Here is a 17,976-nt window from a genome sequence, read left to right as displayed (position 1 = left end):
ATAAGAAGTCAGTGCCGGAAATGACTGAAACAAGTTACGATTTAAACATTACTTTATTTCATGTATATTTTTAAAAGATATTATTACATAGTTTTTATTTTCGTAAGAAGGTCGCGATAATGTGGGTACAAATTATAAAAAATGATTGTCTAAATAAGTAACATATCCACGAATTATGAAAAATGATGAAATGTAAATTAATTGATTGGTGTTTCCTTTAATGAAATAATAAACCCAAACAATATATCAAATTAATTATTTTCGTACGGTGGGAGACTATGATGTGGGTGAAAAATATTAAATATAATTGCCGAAATTAGTAACATATCGAGGATTTATGAAAAATGATAAAATTTTAATTAATTGATTTGTGCGTTTGTGATAAAATAATCGGTATAGACAATATATCAACGTTATTATCTTCGTAAGGAGGGGTGATAATGTGCGTTACAATTATAAAAAAATGATTGTCGAAATTATTAACATATCCAAGAATTATTAAAAATGAGGAAATTTGAATTAATCCATTGGTGTGTCTGTAATGAAATAATCAGCCCAAACAACATAGCAAAGTTATTCAGTTCGTAAGGGGGGCGATAATGTGGGTTAAAATAATGAAAAATGATTGTGGAAATAATTAACATACCCAGGAATTATAAAAAAATTATGAAATGCGAATTAATTTATTGGTGCATTATTAGTATCCGGATGAGTGTTTCAGAAAATCGAATAACCGAAATTGTACATACCCGAAATTCTCTCATATATGCATAATTCTATTGACTAAAATGTACTTGTATTTTTTTGTCGTGATGTGTATATTACATAATTCATTAATATCAACCTCAATGTAAGTTGCGCAGAAAAATACCCGAAGCGATTTTTTAAAGATTAACTTTAGAATAATCATCTTAAATATTATAATATTATACATATATATATATATATATATATATATATATATATATATATATATATATATATATATATATATATATATATATATATATTTCCTATTTCACAAAAACCTTTTATATACAGATTAGTAACCTTGTCATAAGATACCCGAATATTAGAATAAACGGAATGATTTATTTTCTCTGGTCCCAAATTAGTTAATGTACAGTGTTACCCGGATATAAAAAATAAAACCCACGGATGTAAGAGTACCCCGGTTATAAAAGATATGTAGTGACGTTATATCCGGGCTTAATTAGTTCTATTGGTAGTCATGATATCTATATATCTATAAAAGTGAACGTGTCTGTCTGTCTGTCTGTGTACATTTCCCTACGCAATAACTCTGTCAATTTTTAGTCTATAGACTCGAAATTTGAAATACCGGGTACTGAGATTTGGGGAAATCGATGTGACGGGTGTCAGCCAGAAATTTGCCTGTTAAGGGGTCAAGTTTCAACGATTTGACCTTTAAGAACTCTACCAAACTCCTCCGACAATTTTGGGTCTGGACACTTGAAATTTTAGATATAGGTTCCTTGGACCTGGATCTAACTTAATAAAGTGATTTGAGCCCGAAAATATAAATTTGAAGGGGTCATAATAGGGGTCAAGGTTTTAAAAAATTAACCATTTTTTTTGTTTTTTTGCTTTTTTTGCACAGCATACCCCTCCAAACATCCGAGCAACGCCGGGCACCCCTGCTAATATATCTATAATATAAAGCTGAATGTGAGTGTGTGTGTGTGTGTGACTGGTAACGAATAGGCTCCTATATGTTTGACTATTTAAAAAAAATAATTGATTACGTATAATGATAGAAGATGTATCGAGACACAGGAATGAGTATGTTTGACCTTGCAGAACAGATGTTCATTAAAATTGTGGGGGTCTTCGTTCGCGCCTGGTCCACAAAATAATGAAAATAAAAAATGTAAAAATTAAAAAAGAAAACATTTACAAGTGTTTTTGATATAGAGGTACATAAGAATACTTTGATTAGTATGTTTTAAATTAAATAGGGATGGTATAATAAAATTGTGGGGTCTGCGTTCGCGCCTGGCCTCCATAGAATTGAAATAGGCACACACTTTAATAAAGATTTTTCATATCTATTTGCGTAAGTATAATTTGATGAATATGCTTCAATTTGAAGAAATATTGTATAATAAAATTAGTGGGTGTTCGTTCGCGCCTGACCTCCATAGAATGGAAATATGTCACAAAATTTAACAAGGTTTTTCAATATAGATCCATATTATATTGTGATAAGTGTTTCAGTGTGAACAGGTATGGTATAATAAATGATGGGATTTATCTATTTTATTTTTACTTTCATCATATTTTTCTTTGGTTTTGATACTCCCAAATTAGAAGCTATCTCTTTACAACCCTTCCTTTTCATAAACTATCATACTTTTCCGTACGCTGCTTTTTAACTCAGTCAACGATGGGTACTTTATATATATATATATATATATATATATATATATATATATATATATATATATATATATATATATATATATATATCCTTTTAGCTTATATTTACCCACTGCTATATATAAGAGTTTGAAATTGGCAGACATACATTATGGACTAATTTTGTATAATTTAAAGTTTTTATTAAGCCAATCTCATGACGATATGGCATGCTTTCGTAAGTGCATAAATTCTTTTGTGATGTACATATTTATCAATATTACCTAATATTTACTAATTAAATATATAATGAATATTACTAAAACTAATCCTCTCAAATATTTAAGTGATTTTAGTTCAAAAATTTGTCTGTGTTTTTTTTAAGGAATACATGATTTGTTTATCTTATCTTTAAGGTAGATTACGTTAATACGAAACAAGTTGTAGCTATATTTCTGGTAATCACGTTACATTGCTACACAACTTTCTCAATTGAAATATTTTCCATTATCTTGAAAGTTATTCTTACTCCTACAATTACCACTTTTTGTTATATAGACTATAATTTATACGACATGCATATTTTATTTTGTGCTATTATATCTTATTATCCTTGATCGCCATTATATTGATAAATAGCCGACAGAGAAAAGGATTTACGGATTTGAATGCATCACTGAATGTCCTCGAAATTAATCAATTATCATGGGAGCAGCATACTTCGGATATAGCCAATATTAAAGTGGCAGGAAAGCTGCTTCAAGAAGCACAGGCAATACAAGAAGAACAATGCCTTCAAGCTTGCGATTATTCCATGTTCTCACTTCAGCAGAACTTTTCCAGCGAATATTTGGCTCATCAGCCACCCTATACAAGAGGATGAACAGGTGGATTTGTCGTTCTGGCGGAGGAACAGCGACATGTGATTAGAGATATAAGCTACTGAAAGTAGTAAGTTATAGTTGAATTGTAATATTATTACAGAGTTTACACAATTTTATATTCTAAGCGACTTCATGGCAGTGGTACTATAAATATTATTGAAATATACGAAATAATGGGTCTCCCGTCTTGCAAATTTAACACTATGGCTGATTGCATTAGATTTTCTGTTTTTATTATTATTTTCATTAAGTAGATTAAATTTCCATGATTGGAAATTAACACAATGTATTTCTTCCTTTCTGTTATATTTTTATTTCTGCAATCTGTACTTCTCTCTTCTATTTTTCTCAGAGCCCGGCTATATAATACGCAACCATTAATTATTACTGCTATGTTAGCTTTAATTAAATCTAAATATATTAGTTTAAGCTATATTTAGTTTCTAAATTGAGTCTTATTATAATCTGTATAATTAAACGGCTTTTCATTCTAGACAATTTCGATAGTCTTCGCTGAATTGAGGACATTGGGATATTTAATAGAAGCTGGTAAGTGACCATTGTTAACTATATAGAATAAACCAAAGTACGACCCGTGATAGTGTTTACATTTGTTGTTAACCGAATTTAATGAGACATGTGAAATGATGACTAAAATATAATTGATATATATATATATATATATATATATATATATATATATATATATATATATATATATAAATAAAGTTGAATGTCTGTGTGTGTGGCTGGTCAGGAATAGGCTCCTACATGGTTGACTATTTTAAGAAACTGATTACAGATAATGATAGAAGATGTATCGAGACACAGGAATGGATATGTTTGATCTGGCAGGATGTTAATTCATTGAAATTGTAGAGTCTGCGTTCGCGACTGGTCCACAAAGTATGGAAATCAAAAATGTAAAAATTAAAAAAACAAAAACGTTTACATGTGTTTTTGATATAGATGTACATAATAATACTTTGATAAGTATGTTTTAATTTAAATAAGGATGGTATAATCAAATTGTGGGGTCTGCGTTCGCACCTGGCCTCTATAGAATGGAAATAGGCACAAATTTTAATAAAGACTTTTCATATCTATCTGTGTAAGTATACTTTGATAATTATGTTTCAGTTTGAAGAAATATTGTATAATAAAACTATGGGGTACCTGAACTCCATAGAATGGAAATATGAACCAAAGTTTAACAAGGTTTTTAATATAGATCTACATTATATTGTGATAAGTGTTTCAGTGTGAACAGGTATGGTATAATGAATTGTGGGATTTATCTATTTTATTTTTACTTTCATCATATTTTGCTTTGTATTTTATACCCCCAAATTCGAAGCTATCTCTTTACAACCCTTCCTTTTCATAACCTATCATACGTTAATAAATCAGAGTCCATTTTCTTTAGGCTGTTTTTGAACCCAGTCAACGACGGGTACTTTACGTATACACACACACATATGTATGTATTTAAAAATGTATTTTTTATTAAACGCATGCAACTTTTTTCATCTCCTCCAAGTTATTAAGAATTATCCATCAAAGCTCGGCCAAAGTAGTGTAGAAAATGCTCAGTCAACTCAGTAATGTATTTAGTCGAATGATTTCGAACTTGCGAGCGAACTATAAGTCCTTGACTATTGGCACTAATAACGCGCCACACCAAAACTAAACCTCCACTACCTTGCAGCGTTAAAACTAGACATTAGATGAACTTATTCGTCCTTTTTTTGACGGACGTACTGCCTACAATCACTGCGTAGCTTATTGAACTTTCTCTCGTCGCTAAAAGTCTTTTTCGACTAATATGAAGTCATCATGATCTTTATTACATTTGACGACGTCCAGATGGCATTTTTCTTTCTTTACAGAAATCATTGGCGTGCGTCTTGCAACACAGCATTGCAAATTAAATTCCTTTAATCTGTTCTTAACTGTAACACATTTTTAACATGATTTGTTAGATATGGGGGGCATTACAAATCGGTTTCTGGAGCTGTGGATCTTAATAGCATTGGCTTTCTATGATAAGTAACTTTAGGACGACCATATTTAGGGTCATCAGGAACACTGTCGATGTTTTTGTTGCGTTTGGAAAGGCAATCATACCGTTTTATCCTCATATATTTATCTGCATCCGATTACGTCAGCCTCTTTAAGAGACTCGGTTTTTATTGTTGAGCACTTAAAAATTAGAAATAAAAAGTCGGTCACCTAAGCTCTCATGCAAAGATCATGAAGTTATACTTATTAGATCGCTATGACCGTATGTTTCGACATTAAAAAAATAAATGTTAACATTTAAAAGGTGTGGTCCTTGCTAACGGAGTCAGATATGGCTTCGTGGCCGGGTTCCAATCTCCTGAGCGGTAGTAATCGTGTCACTCTGCACTGCTTATTCCCGAGATGATGAAGCACTAGTGTCTGTTTATATTAAAAATTATTATTGATATATATATATATATATATATATATATATATATATATATATATATATATATATATATATGTGTATATATAGCAGTGTTACCATATGTTGTACTATATATAATTTTAATGAAATGTTTAATATACAAAAGGGTAAAAGATGAACCAGAATCTAATAGATATTGTATGCACTATTTGTTTTTGAATGTAAAGTTACATATTGGTATGTTATATTGTTTTAGTAATACTGTAAACATTAGATTTTCAAGAATGTATGTTTTACACGCTTGAATACAAATTATGGAAAATGCAGATACAAAGATGAGAAAATGGTGACTGTAAACTGAGATTTTTGTCAATAATTATACTAAATAAAAAACGCTATAAAATGGATTATAAAAAAACAATAATTAAACGCATATCCATAGTATAATTGCAGTATCTCAATCTGTATTTTTATATTCTCTTCAAATTTGGTCATTGCATATTATTGACCTATTTTTGGCAAATATATCACGTATCTTCTCAATTGAAACTATTAATCACAATTATTTTTACTATCATATAATATGGAACATTGTGTGCGTATGCACGTGTCTGTTCAATATGTACTCGGAAACGACTGGGCCGATTTTATTTTTAATTTCACAAAAAGGTAGCTGATTTGTCTGCCGGATTTTCCTCCGTAGGCTTAATATTGGTATCTGTTTGATAAGTATTAGAAACCGTTTATTTAATAAGATAAGGTTCATTTTGGAGCAACGTTTACATTTGTTGGATTTCAGTCAATCTTGGAAAACAGCGGGTCTCCCTGCTAGTCCATGTATATATGCCCGTTTATCTGTGGGTGTTTGGGTGTGTGAATTCGTTATCTGTGGATTCCAAAACGACTTAACCGATTCTCTGAAATAGTTACAAAAATCTACTTCATGTGTTTGAAAATGTTTTTATATGGTTATATCAGAATTACTTGGAATTACTTCGATAAGTATCGGAATCAATAACCGTAAAGTCTGACAAAAAAGCATAAGTCTAAATTGTACTGATGTTAATGCCCTTATACAACCTAACACTGACAGTACATTTGAGATGTTTTATTACCACACACGCATAATGACGCGACATATAGAATAAACATTGGGGTTTTTAATAAGACAGGAGTGTATTTAAAATGAATGTGTTTATTTAAATCACAATTGAACCAATTGTTAACGTCTTTTACAAATTGTACTTTAATTCACGTAATTATGAAAATAATGTAATAAAATTAACAGTAAGTTAACTACAGTACAATGTATTGGTAACAAAATTAATGAGGTGAGGAACGGTTCACTTGCGTGGATTATCGAGTAAAGAAGGTAATACATGGGGTTGATTAAAAAAAATCTTGCGATTTTACCTTTATTATTTACGATTATGATAAATGTATTGAAAGTTTGGAACATCTGTCGACCCTCATTTTATACCGTGCAACATTTGGGGTCCCTGTTAGTTGAATAGTAAATGTGTCAAGCATATCCGCCCCTTTCTATTATATTAAACATGCTTTGCTTTCACATTACGAAATACAAGATTGCATAAGCGTTAGGCGATTTTGACTCAAGTGATGTAAATTTTTTTGTAAAATACGTCATGTACGTAAATAAAATGGCTATGGATTACGACGAGTATTTTTGTAATTTTTCAGAGTATCTGATATTTTCAAATACACGAAAAATGATCAAACATTTATCGGTCGTGTTATTCCGTATGCTGGCGAGATGATAAACATGTATTGACGATGATGCATCAGAAAGCAGGCAAGGTTATATCCATGAGACTCAATAGGGATTTCATAACTTATCTTGTATTCGTAACCTAATTTCATTGCAGTTCTGGTGATAATATAACACAATTTAAGACACATGTAGTCAGATATATCCAGTATTTAAAGGGCCATTATCGTTATTATTATTTTATTTTAATAACATCTAGCTGGTTAGGCTATGAATACTCCACTGCATGTCACTGCCATAACTATACTTATTATGCATCTATATTCATTAGAGAGTATCATCACTATATACCGCATTGATCATATGCATTTTGACAGTAGTAAACTGTAATTAGACAAAGTGTTTGTAAGTAGTAGTACACCTGATACACTTCAATGCATAATAAGCAAATAGTTACAGTGGATCAATCAACAATGTTCGTGTTTGATCTTATATTTACTCTGAAGATGATTGGTGCGTTATTTATTCCTTAACAAAACAATGCTGTTTTAAAGTGAATCGATCTGAAATTAAAAATTAAATTGCACATGTGGACTGATTGTATCTATTGATAAATTTTATTCAATAACTCTTCCAAGGGGCGATAAAGAATACTTGCCAGTTTTGCAAATCATTTCTCCGAACTTAGTTATAATTGAAATAAATATGTATGCGTATTTTAAATAATTACGTTTACACTGTCTGACAATTAATAATGTATGTTTTTGGTTTTTCAGAAACAGTCATTAGATGGGTTGCTGGTTAAGTCTGCCAACCAAATAAAATTATTCTTCAAGTTAAAACATTTGAAGACGTTTTGTAAGTATAATATATTTAATTTGTATAACTAATAAGATGTTGCAAAATTTAATAAGCTTTCCTTAATTTTTAACTTTAGTAAAATGTTATAGTATTCAATAGTATGAATGGATAACAGAATCTTAACATTTATATTGAAATTACAAAATTTTATCCCGAAGCAGATTTCTATATTAAAAAAATTGGAGGAAACAGTACGTTGTCTGACTAATGCATAAATTTAAAATGTATGTTGATTCGGCTTTGGATTTCCTGTTACATATTTAGGTCATTTTGTAAAATCACTAAAAAGTAGCATTCGCCGCTGCTAAACTCAACAACTAATTTCCCTCTTTTACATACATGCTAGTATATAACAGTAGTTTCATTGCCACATGATCAGAGAATTGCTATATTACAATTTATTTTATATGTGAAATAGACAATTAGTGTTGAGACAAGTGTTTACATTAAATCATAGACAGGATTGACTAAGATATATTCAATAATCTGGCGTTACTAGTCAGTTATATTAATACTAGACTAATTTTTGAAAAATTATCTGCGTTGATATATGCGTCGCGTATAATCGAATTCTTATCCGTATTAATTAGATGACTGTTTTGTTTTTATGCACAAGACTTATCTTTTATTCAACTTAAGCAAAATACAAAATTTTATGTTAAAGGAGATATGGATTGCAATTCTTAAACAAAAAAATGAACGATTATAATATATATATATATATACATATATATATATATATACATACATATTATTATTATTATTATTATTATTATTATTATTAATGTTATTATTATTAATTTTATTATTATTATTAATGTTGTTGTTATTATTATTATTATTATTATTGTCATTATTATCATTAATGTTGTTATTATTATTGTTATTGTTACTGTAATTATTATTATAATTAATGTTATTATTATTATTATTATTAATGTTATTATTATTATTATTAATGTTATTGTTATTGTTATTATTATTAATGTTATTATTATTATTAATGTTATTAGTATTGTTATTGTTATTGTTGTTATTATTATTATTATTATTATCATTATTATTATTATTATTATTATTATTATTATTATTATTATTATTATTATTATTATTATTATTATTATTCGGGATACAAAATTTCCTAAATACAATTATGACAGGGAAACCAATTTTGATGTTCATGATTAAAAGTGAAAAAAGAAAAAAATAGCTGACCGGTTTTGTCCACACTTTACATAAGCTGGATCGAAAAATTCTATTTTTTTTGTAAATAAAATCGAGTCAAATTGGAAACGATACGTTTAAAATAAAATTGTAGACGATACGGTAAAAATAATTTGCGATATAATGTATTATAAAACTAAAGCGGGATACATTATATGTCTAAAATACCAATGGTATAACCTAGACACTGATAACGTTTAAACCAGAGAGAAAACTTCTTCAAGTGAATGTGAATAATCTCCAGGATTCTCTGGTAATAGGTTGAATGTGCATGACTCAGAATAGTAAATGAGTCAGTGTTTCATTTCGTGGCACATGCAGAGTTTTTACGATAATTTTAAGCTATAGAATTATATATTAACTGGGCTGCGAAAGCGCTTTTATACATATAAAATATATTTTAAATATTCTACATTTTGAATGCTTTCTGAAGAGGGCGCTTCACAGAAAGGCTGAAATTCGTTAAAAACTATTTCAATTACTTCAACATATTATTGCAATGATCTAAATAAATATAAATATAAATACGAAATAAATTTAAAAAAATAAATCACAATGGTAGGCTATCTCACTAATTTAAATATCTATATATCTATCTATCTATCTATCTATCTATATATATATATATATATATATATATATATATATATATATAATATAAAGCTGAATGTCTGTGTGTGTTTCTGGTCAGAAATAGACTCCTTTATGGTTTACTATTTAAAAAAAAAATGATTATATATAATAATAGAAGATGTATCGATACCCACGAATGGGTATGTTTGATCTGGCAGAACGGTGGGTCATTAAAATTGTGGGGTCTGCGTTCGCGCCTGGCCTCCGTAGAATAGAATTAGGCCCATACTTTGATAAATACTTTTTAATATCTATCTGCGTAAGTATTACTGTGATAATTATGTTTCAGTTTGAAGAAATATGGTATAATAAAATTATGGGGGTGTTCGTTTGCCCCTGACCTCCATAGAATAGAATATGTCACAAAGTTTAACAAGGTTTTTTTATATAGATCCACAGAATATTGTGATATGTGTTTCCGTGTGAACAGGTATGGTATAATAAATGATGGGATTTATCTATTTTATTTTTACTTTCATCAGATTTTGCTTTGGTTTTGATACCCCCAAATTCGAAGTTATCCCTGTACATCCCTTCCTTTTCATAACCTATCATACTTTCGTAAATCAGAGTCCATTTTCTGTAGGCTATTTTTTTAACCCAGTCAACGACGGGTACTTTTGCTAGTATATATATATATATATATATATATATATATATATATATATATATATATATATATATATATACATATATTACATTTTGTTCCTGTTGATATTCTAACGTATAATTTTGTGTGTTGAAGGTATAAATGATGTTTAATATTTTTTTCATACGTATTTAAGGTAATAACCTGGATGAGAATTTTAGTGTTATTGCCTGTGTCGATATATCGGTTAGAACAAGTTATTTTTCAACGTGTGCTTTGAGATAAAGACCTGTAGATAAATTAATGCTATACTGCTGTTAATCACGTATATATATATATATATATATATATATATATATATATATATATATATATATATATATATATATATATGATGAAAATAATGGAAATAGTTTGGTTAGTTCTTTTTTATTCATCTCTCTCTCTCTCTCTCTCTCTCTCTATATATATATATATATATATATATATATATATATATATGTATATATATGTGTGTGTGTGTGTAGGTATATATGTATATATGTATGTGTATATATATGTATGCATATATATTTATATATATTATGTATATATGTATATATACACATAAATATGTGTGTGTTTCTGTACTTGCGTATTCATTCATATGCGGCATATATGTTCGTTTTTATGAGGCAGTTGCCCAGATGCATGTTTGCAGTTATTATTTGCACTGTGATTTGTTAATTGCTGCCTTAATGATGATCCATAATGTACATAACAAGACTGGTGTGTATAACATTGCGCGCCATCGTAATGATACTGTCACTTAAGCCTTAAAAAGACACGCTCCTGAAGGTTATCTACCTGTTTCCAAGAATTGCTGAAATATCTTTGTACATGTGTATATATGCTGTTGTCATATTGCATTTCTATACTGATACGGATGAACTCTTTTCATATATAATCTAATTCGCCTTAAGCCGAAATGTCGATTTTTAATCGATTAAGGCGATTACTGTATTTATTATCTTACGAATTATAATTAAATCCCGAAGATAAAGTTACTCATAACGAATGATTAATCTTACACACCACAGCAATGCGTCTATATTATGAATATATTATCTAAAAGCTAAACCCAACAAGAAACAATCAATGTTAGAATGAGAGAATAAACATTGAGATAGTTTGATAAAAACACGCTAGTTTAAGGAATTCTGTTTCGCACTGCCGATCAATTACAACAGTACGCATGCCCAGTATCTCTGACTGTCGCTGTGATACTGGACATGCCTTTAGTCAGGTTTCCTCGTTACAACCGCCTCTTGACGTAGGCGCCTCTTCGTCATGTAGACACTTGAATAATGGACCTACGATTATCGGATCGCATGAACAAAGACGCGTCCTTTTGTTCCAAATTCATATCGGTCTTTAATACCCTGTGGTGAACGGGATGCGACATCACGTTCTTCACGATAATCTTTACATCATGAAATATGCATTGTCCCTCTCAGTTTGCAAGGGGCACGGCCTTTCGTCATAACGAAACTGTTTCGCGAAGCGAACAACACTCTCAAGTAAAAAGTCAGTCACTCCCAATGCGTTTGTTTAATCGACAATTGTTTTGATCTTTACTCGTTAATTTTGTCGATACTAGACAATTATGTGTGTTTTTTTTTATTACTTGCGAGGTTAGCTCAGTTTTGTTATCATTTATGGTTGTTCTATTCTAAATGACTTAAATAGGATAATTGTATTTATTAAAAACCAGCCACTGAAATTTCCTATCTACATAATTTAATATACTGCTACCATAAGACCCTGATTTTCCTCACCTTTTAAACATAAATACGGATATTTTTTATTAGAATTGAAAATGAAGAGTGTATATACTGCGGTCTTTTTCATATCTTATCCAGGAGAAATAATATAATAAACTATAGTTTCATAGGATTTTGTTGCAATTACTACAAATAGCGAAATGAATTAGAACGTACGCTTTTAATCAATATTTGTTTATAATGTTTTTCTTATAATTCAGTATGATCTTCATTTTTACTAAGCATTGTTTTTGGTTCTTTCACTTCCCCACAAAAGTTCATTAACATAACATAAATTATTGAAACATATTTTTTAATCTATATGTAACAATAGTTCATACTGACTTGTGTCCACGGCAGTAGTGCATTAGAATGTCTAACTATGGATCACAAATATAAACGGGTACTTGATCTACGCATATAACATCTTAGAGTCTCACAAAGAAACCCGTGCACAAGGTATCAGGATTTCTACTTTCCATTTCCTTTCTCATCAAAAGTGACCATTTTCATAGAACTCTCGATATTGTTTGAAGATTCATGCGAGTTGTTTGGAGATTCGTGCGAGTGAAAAACCGATTCCCTTTCGAAACACGGAACACATAAAAAATAATGATCAACACGTTACTAATATTCGTTTTCTTTTAAACATTATTGTTATAATTAATATGGTTCTAGAATAAATTTGATGGCACCACTTAACGAACCGAAGGAAAATATATTAACATTCTACCTACGCGTTCCAGATAATTTCGTCAAGTTTACAAATATTCGGTTTGGTTGAAAAACACATTGCTCTTAATTAGTATTGTTGTTTTTTCTATCCGATCAGTGTTTTATCTGAGAAAGAAAAGTGTCTTATTCAGGACTAATTATGAAAGAATTTAACAAAATACAAAATTATAGTCCGCAATAATGCATCTCGCTCTATTCGTTGATAATAAGTGGGTCATTTTCTATTGACAACAAAAAAAAAAACGTTCATAATTTATTGCTCAGCTCTCTCATCATTTTTGGGCATGTTTATATATGCTAAAATTGAAAAAAAAATATTAAGCCGATTAAATTCTCAAATGTTACTTATATACTAGACACCACCGTCGAACAAGTCGTACATTTCTATTTATAAAATAACACCATGGAACGATGTATTTTACATTTTGTTGGAAATCTATCGTGTTGGCTTATAGTCTCGGGTAAGTAGATGATCTTATCTACATTAGGGGCATAGTTTTCAGGATGGCATTATGTGCACAGTGTACGATATCAAGTTTCATACATTGTTATTCGTATATCCAACAGCGTATGATGATTGCGTAAAAATACGTCTAAAAATACTGTAACAAAATATCATAGGATATATAAGCTAATAAAAGTTTACCGTACTTGACGAATCTTTTTTTTTAACTATATATTTATCGCCATGGACGAGTAAACCCATGACATTATAATGTGCCATAAGTATCACATGCGAATAATATGAGATGATTAAATTTGTATATAAAAGGTTTCTACTTGAATATCAAGATAAAAACGGCATGTTTATGCTAGTTGATAATTTGTATTTACTTAAATCATGCCGTGTCTTGAGATGCTATCAAGCGAATAAGGCTTTCTTTAATTCAAATTTGTAAGTAAAATCGGTGCTTTCTGCCCAAAGTTTAGAAATATCATATAAATATGTGCGCCATTAAACTAATGATAACTTTTGTGTTTCTTTGAGCAGATTTAGAAACAAATTTTTTACAATAATCCTTGAATGCAGTTAGCGGATTCGCATTAGATAATTTCTACTGCTATTAGATAGTTAATTCACACATTTTTAGAGATTAAAACCCAATCCACCACTAAATCCCTTTTGGACCGTATTTAAGTCGAAAGCTAATTTATATAACAATGGGGGGGGAATGCACATATGCACGTGAATAAAACTATGTGTTATGTTAAATATAATACAGTTATAAGAATTAGTGTATAATAAAGTTTCTATTTGTTTATTATAGACTTGAAGAATAACATATAATATGACTCTTCAGAATACGTTAGACGAAAAGTAGCTGACCGTGTTTGAATACGATTCTATTGAATATTAATTTTAATAAAATGGTAACAACAATCATTATCATAGAAAGTACACATTCACTAATTCGGAACAGAAATGATGTAAAATCAATAACGTATACATTGCATTAGAGTTTTTTTTCTAACATTTCGTCCTGTTTAGATGCGTAAGTTACCTGAGAGCTGGGCCGCAGTCTAGGATCATTACATCTGAGTGTGTACAACAAGAACTGACAGCAGCATTATGGGATTATTTACGACTTGGTCGCTGTTTTTATAACTCAAAGATAGCAATGCTGCCTTACATCGGCGAAAACATGTAAATAATAACAACCAATATAAGAATCGTTATTCGAATTTTGTAAATTGTACAGCTCATAAATACCCCTGCAAAAACTACGCAATGTATTTGTAAAATAAAATAGTTCGGATATGTTTTATATGAAGTGTAAAGATTTAGGCGTAAAAATATTGGTAGGAGTGAAACGTAATAATGTACAACGTGACGACAGTATCCGCGTATGTGTTTATAGATTTAAAATTTTTCTCATAATTTTATGTCGGTTAGGGATAGGCTATTCTGATAGATGTCTGAAATGCACTTTCTATCTGATATATTCTAACATGGATAATTTTTATCTCTTTCGGTCCCTTTCGGTGCAACTTTTTACGTTCCTCTTGTATTTGGTTTACCTGGTATGTTTACCATGTGGTTGTTGACATTATTTTGCATACGCCAAATATGTCGTCTAATCACAGAAATGATGAAAACCTTACTATTCAAGTTTATTTTCATGTCATACATAAGACATTACTATTTCGTTATGTTTTTCTTACCCCGGTTTAATCTACCATCATTGGTGATTAATAAATGGTGGTAAATCTTATATTTACAAATAAATTTCCGGGTAACGAGAAGTAATCTGCTAGTTCATAATCCTTCCTACTTCGAAATAAAGTATACCCCTATTAGTGTTATACTCTCAGTTCATATCCGTTTTTGCATCATTTCCATGACGTTATAATTCGAAGATCGCAAATAAAGTAATTAAAATATTGTAAACATTAGGATGAACGACGTAAAATAATAAATGTATTTTAATTTCTTTCCCTTTCAAGTTTTACCATTTTAATAACGGCAGTTGATGTATATATTACTTCGAACGCAAATAAAATAAAATTAATCATCAATGAGTAAGCCGACTAGAAATATATGCGATATATAAATAATTAAACTCTCGTCGGGTAATAACGTAAATGCAGGAAACCTTAGAAACCATATACACATCAGAGAAGACCCTCCCGTATATGTATATGTATATATATATATTATATGGAAAAATGCACGCAAGAAAAGTAATATTCTTAAGATTTTATTAAACCTGGAAAAGTAAAGAACAAGATATTCTAGTAAAGTAAAAAATAAGAATTTTTTAGACTTAAAATATTGCAACTAAAAATAAAATTTTAATATTGATAAATATTTTATTTATTATTTGCATATGTTGTTGTTTATTGTTGAGTTAGAAAGGGTGTCAGTCGCTGGATTGAACTTATTTCCCCCCTATTATTTGCATATATTTATGCAGTGAAAATTGTTTGAATAAAATTAATTCATTAGTTCGTTAGTTCGTAGATGGAATTAATAATTTTATAATTTACATAAAAATGAATTAAATGATCCTAATTATGATATAATAAAATTATTAATTTTTATGTAAATTATAAAATTCAAATTTTATTTTTAGCTGCAATATTTTAAGTCTAAAAAATTCTTATTTTTTACTTTACTAGAATATCTTGTTCTTTACTTTTCCAGGTTTAATAAAATCTTAAGAATATTACTTTTCATACGTGCATTTTTACATATAATTCATGATTTTTCCAGGCATTGCTATTGTATTAATATATAAATTTATAATATTTATTAATGATTGTCAAAAAAAAAATTAGCTCTCAAACACACATTTATGCAATATTTATCATTCAATCACAGTAGTTCCGAGCCTGGGTCTCTACCGAGACTGCGGTTCATGAATTCGTGATCTGTATAGAGCGTAAATTAACAAAAAAAGAAGATGGCACTCGGTGTCTTTTTAGATATCGTTGGAGCTTTTGACAACATACCCTTCAGTAGTATGTTCAAGTCGCTACGAGAACTCAATGTGCCACCAGTACTCATCCGATGGATTGAGTATATGGTGAGGCACATAACAGTTCAAGTAGAACTACTGAGGGCAACTGTTAAAAGGGAAGTAGTTAAATGAAACCCCCAAAGTGGGATTTTATCACCTTTATTATGGAACTGTATGCTGAATCCTCTTTTAAAGGGGTTGAAAAAATAGGAATATTTATGCCAGGCTGATGCTGATGACATCGCAGTGCTGGTCGCGGGTTCAAAAGCATCATTGGTCAGACGCATTGCCAAAATGGTGTTAAATATTCCTAATAAATGGTCTAATCGAAATGAATAAGAATTCAGTAGCCGTAAAACAGACATGGTCTTGTTTACATATAAAAGAAATTGCCAACTTGGTGCCCTTTTTCTGAGTGGACAGGAATTGAAACATTCGCAGGAGGCAAGGCTGTTAGGGGTAATGACTACATTTTTCATCAAATGTGATAACGAAAAATTTTAGTTTATTCAAAGAATAAGTATATCAGAGACTTCACTAATATTTTTAATCAATACATTCACCATTTTTCGCTATAAAATCATAAGGAGAGTTAAAAAAAGTTAGTTATTAAAAAAAGTTCGGTTTTTTAATTATAAAAAAAAAAACCGATACACGAGATTGAACCTAAAATCTTTCCACCAACCCCCGGTACTCTAACCGTTACGCTAACATGTCATATTGGAAAAATCGCAGTAAAAAATATTTATATACAAAAAAAAGTTATGCAAAATAATAAAAAAAAGCGTTAGTCACTTATGTACTTACTCTCCTGTTTGTGAACCCACACATTTTGTTGTAACTTTTTTTCTACTGAACCAATTTTCGAAATTTGTTTTTCAAAATGTAGCTAATGAGGTGTTCTATCAAACTATATAACCTGTTTGAAATTTGGTTGCGAACGGAATTAGTGGTGGCGGTTTGAATGTGTCTCGATTCATTCAATTTCGGACTTAAGCATATATTCAACCACTACCGTGGCTGAATGAATATATTCAACCACTGCCGTGGCTGAATGAAATGATATATATATATATATATATATATATATATATATATATATATATATATATATATATATATATATATATAATCTTATGCAAAGAAAAAAGCTACGAAAAAAAACATATAATATAAACAGACAGAACAATGAAACAAATACCTCACTACTAAACAGACATTTTTTCATTCCCATCCACACCAAAAATA

At 29.7% G+C, this 17,976-nt stretch overlaps 1 protein-coding gene across 11 annotated transcripts in view; it reads left to right on the top strand.

Moving 5' to 3' along the window:
- LOC145276819 (uncharacterized) overlaps nt 1-17,976 on the top strand; it is a 694,204-nt gene that overhangs the window by 570,266 nt on the left and 105,962 nt on the right. For all 11 annotated transcript variants that reach the window (XM_080128165.1, XM_080128161.1, XM_080128163.1 and 8 more), the window contains one exon: nt 8,200-8,281. The gene's annotated coding sequence lies outside the window, so the exon portion shown is untranslated. The remainder of the gene's footprint in view (nt 1-8,199; nt 8,282-17,976) is intronic.

The sequence above is a fragment of the Euprymna scolopes genome, chromosome 5 (genome assembly GCF_053919585.1).
Source record: "Euprymna scolopes isolate OS-2025 chromosome 5, ASM5391958v1, whole genome shotgun sequence".
Classification (NCBI taxonomy): Eukaryota; Metazoa; Mollusca; class Cephalopoda; order Sepiida; family Sepiolidae; genus Euprymna; species Euprymna scolopes.
This window is presented reverse-complemented; position numbering and strand designations above follow the sequence as displayed.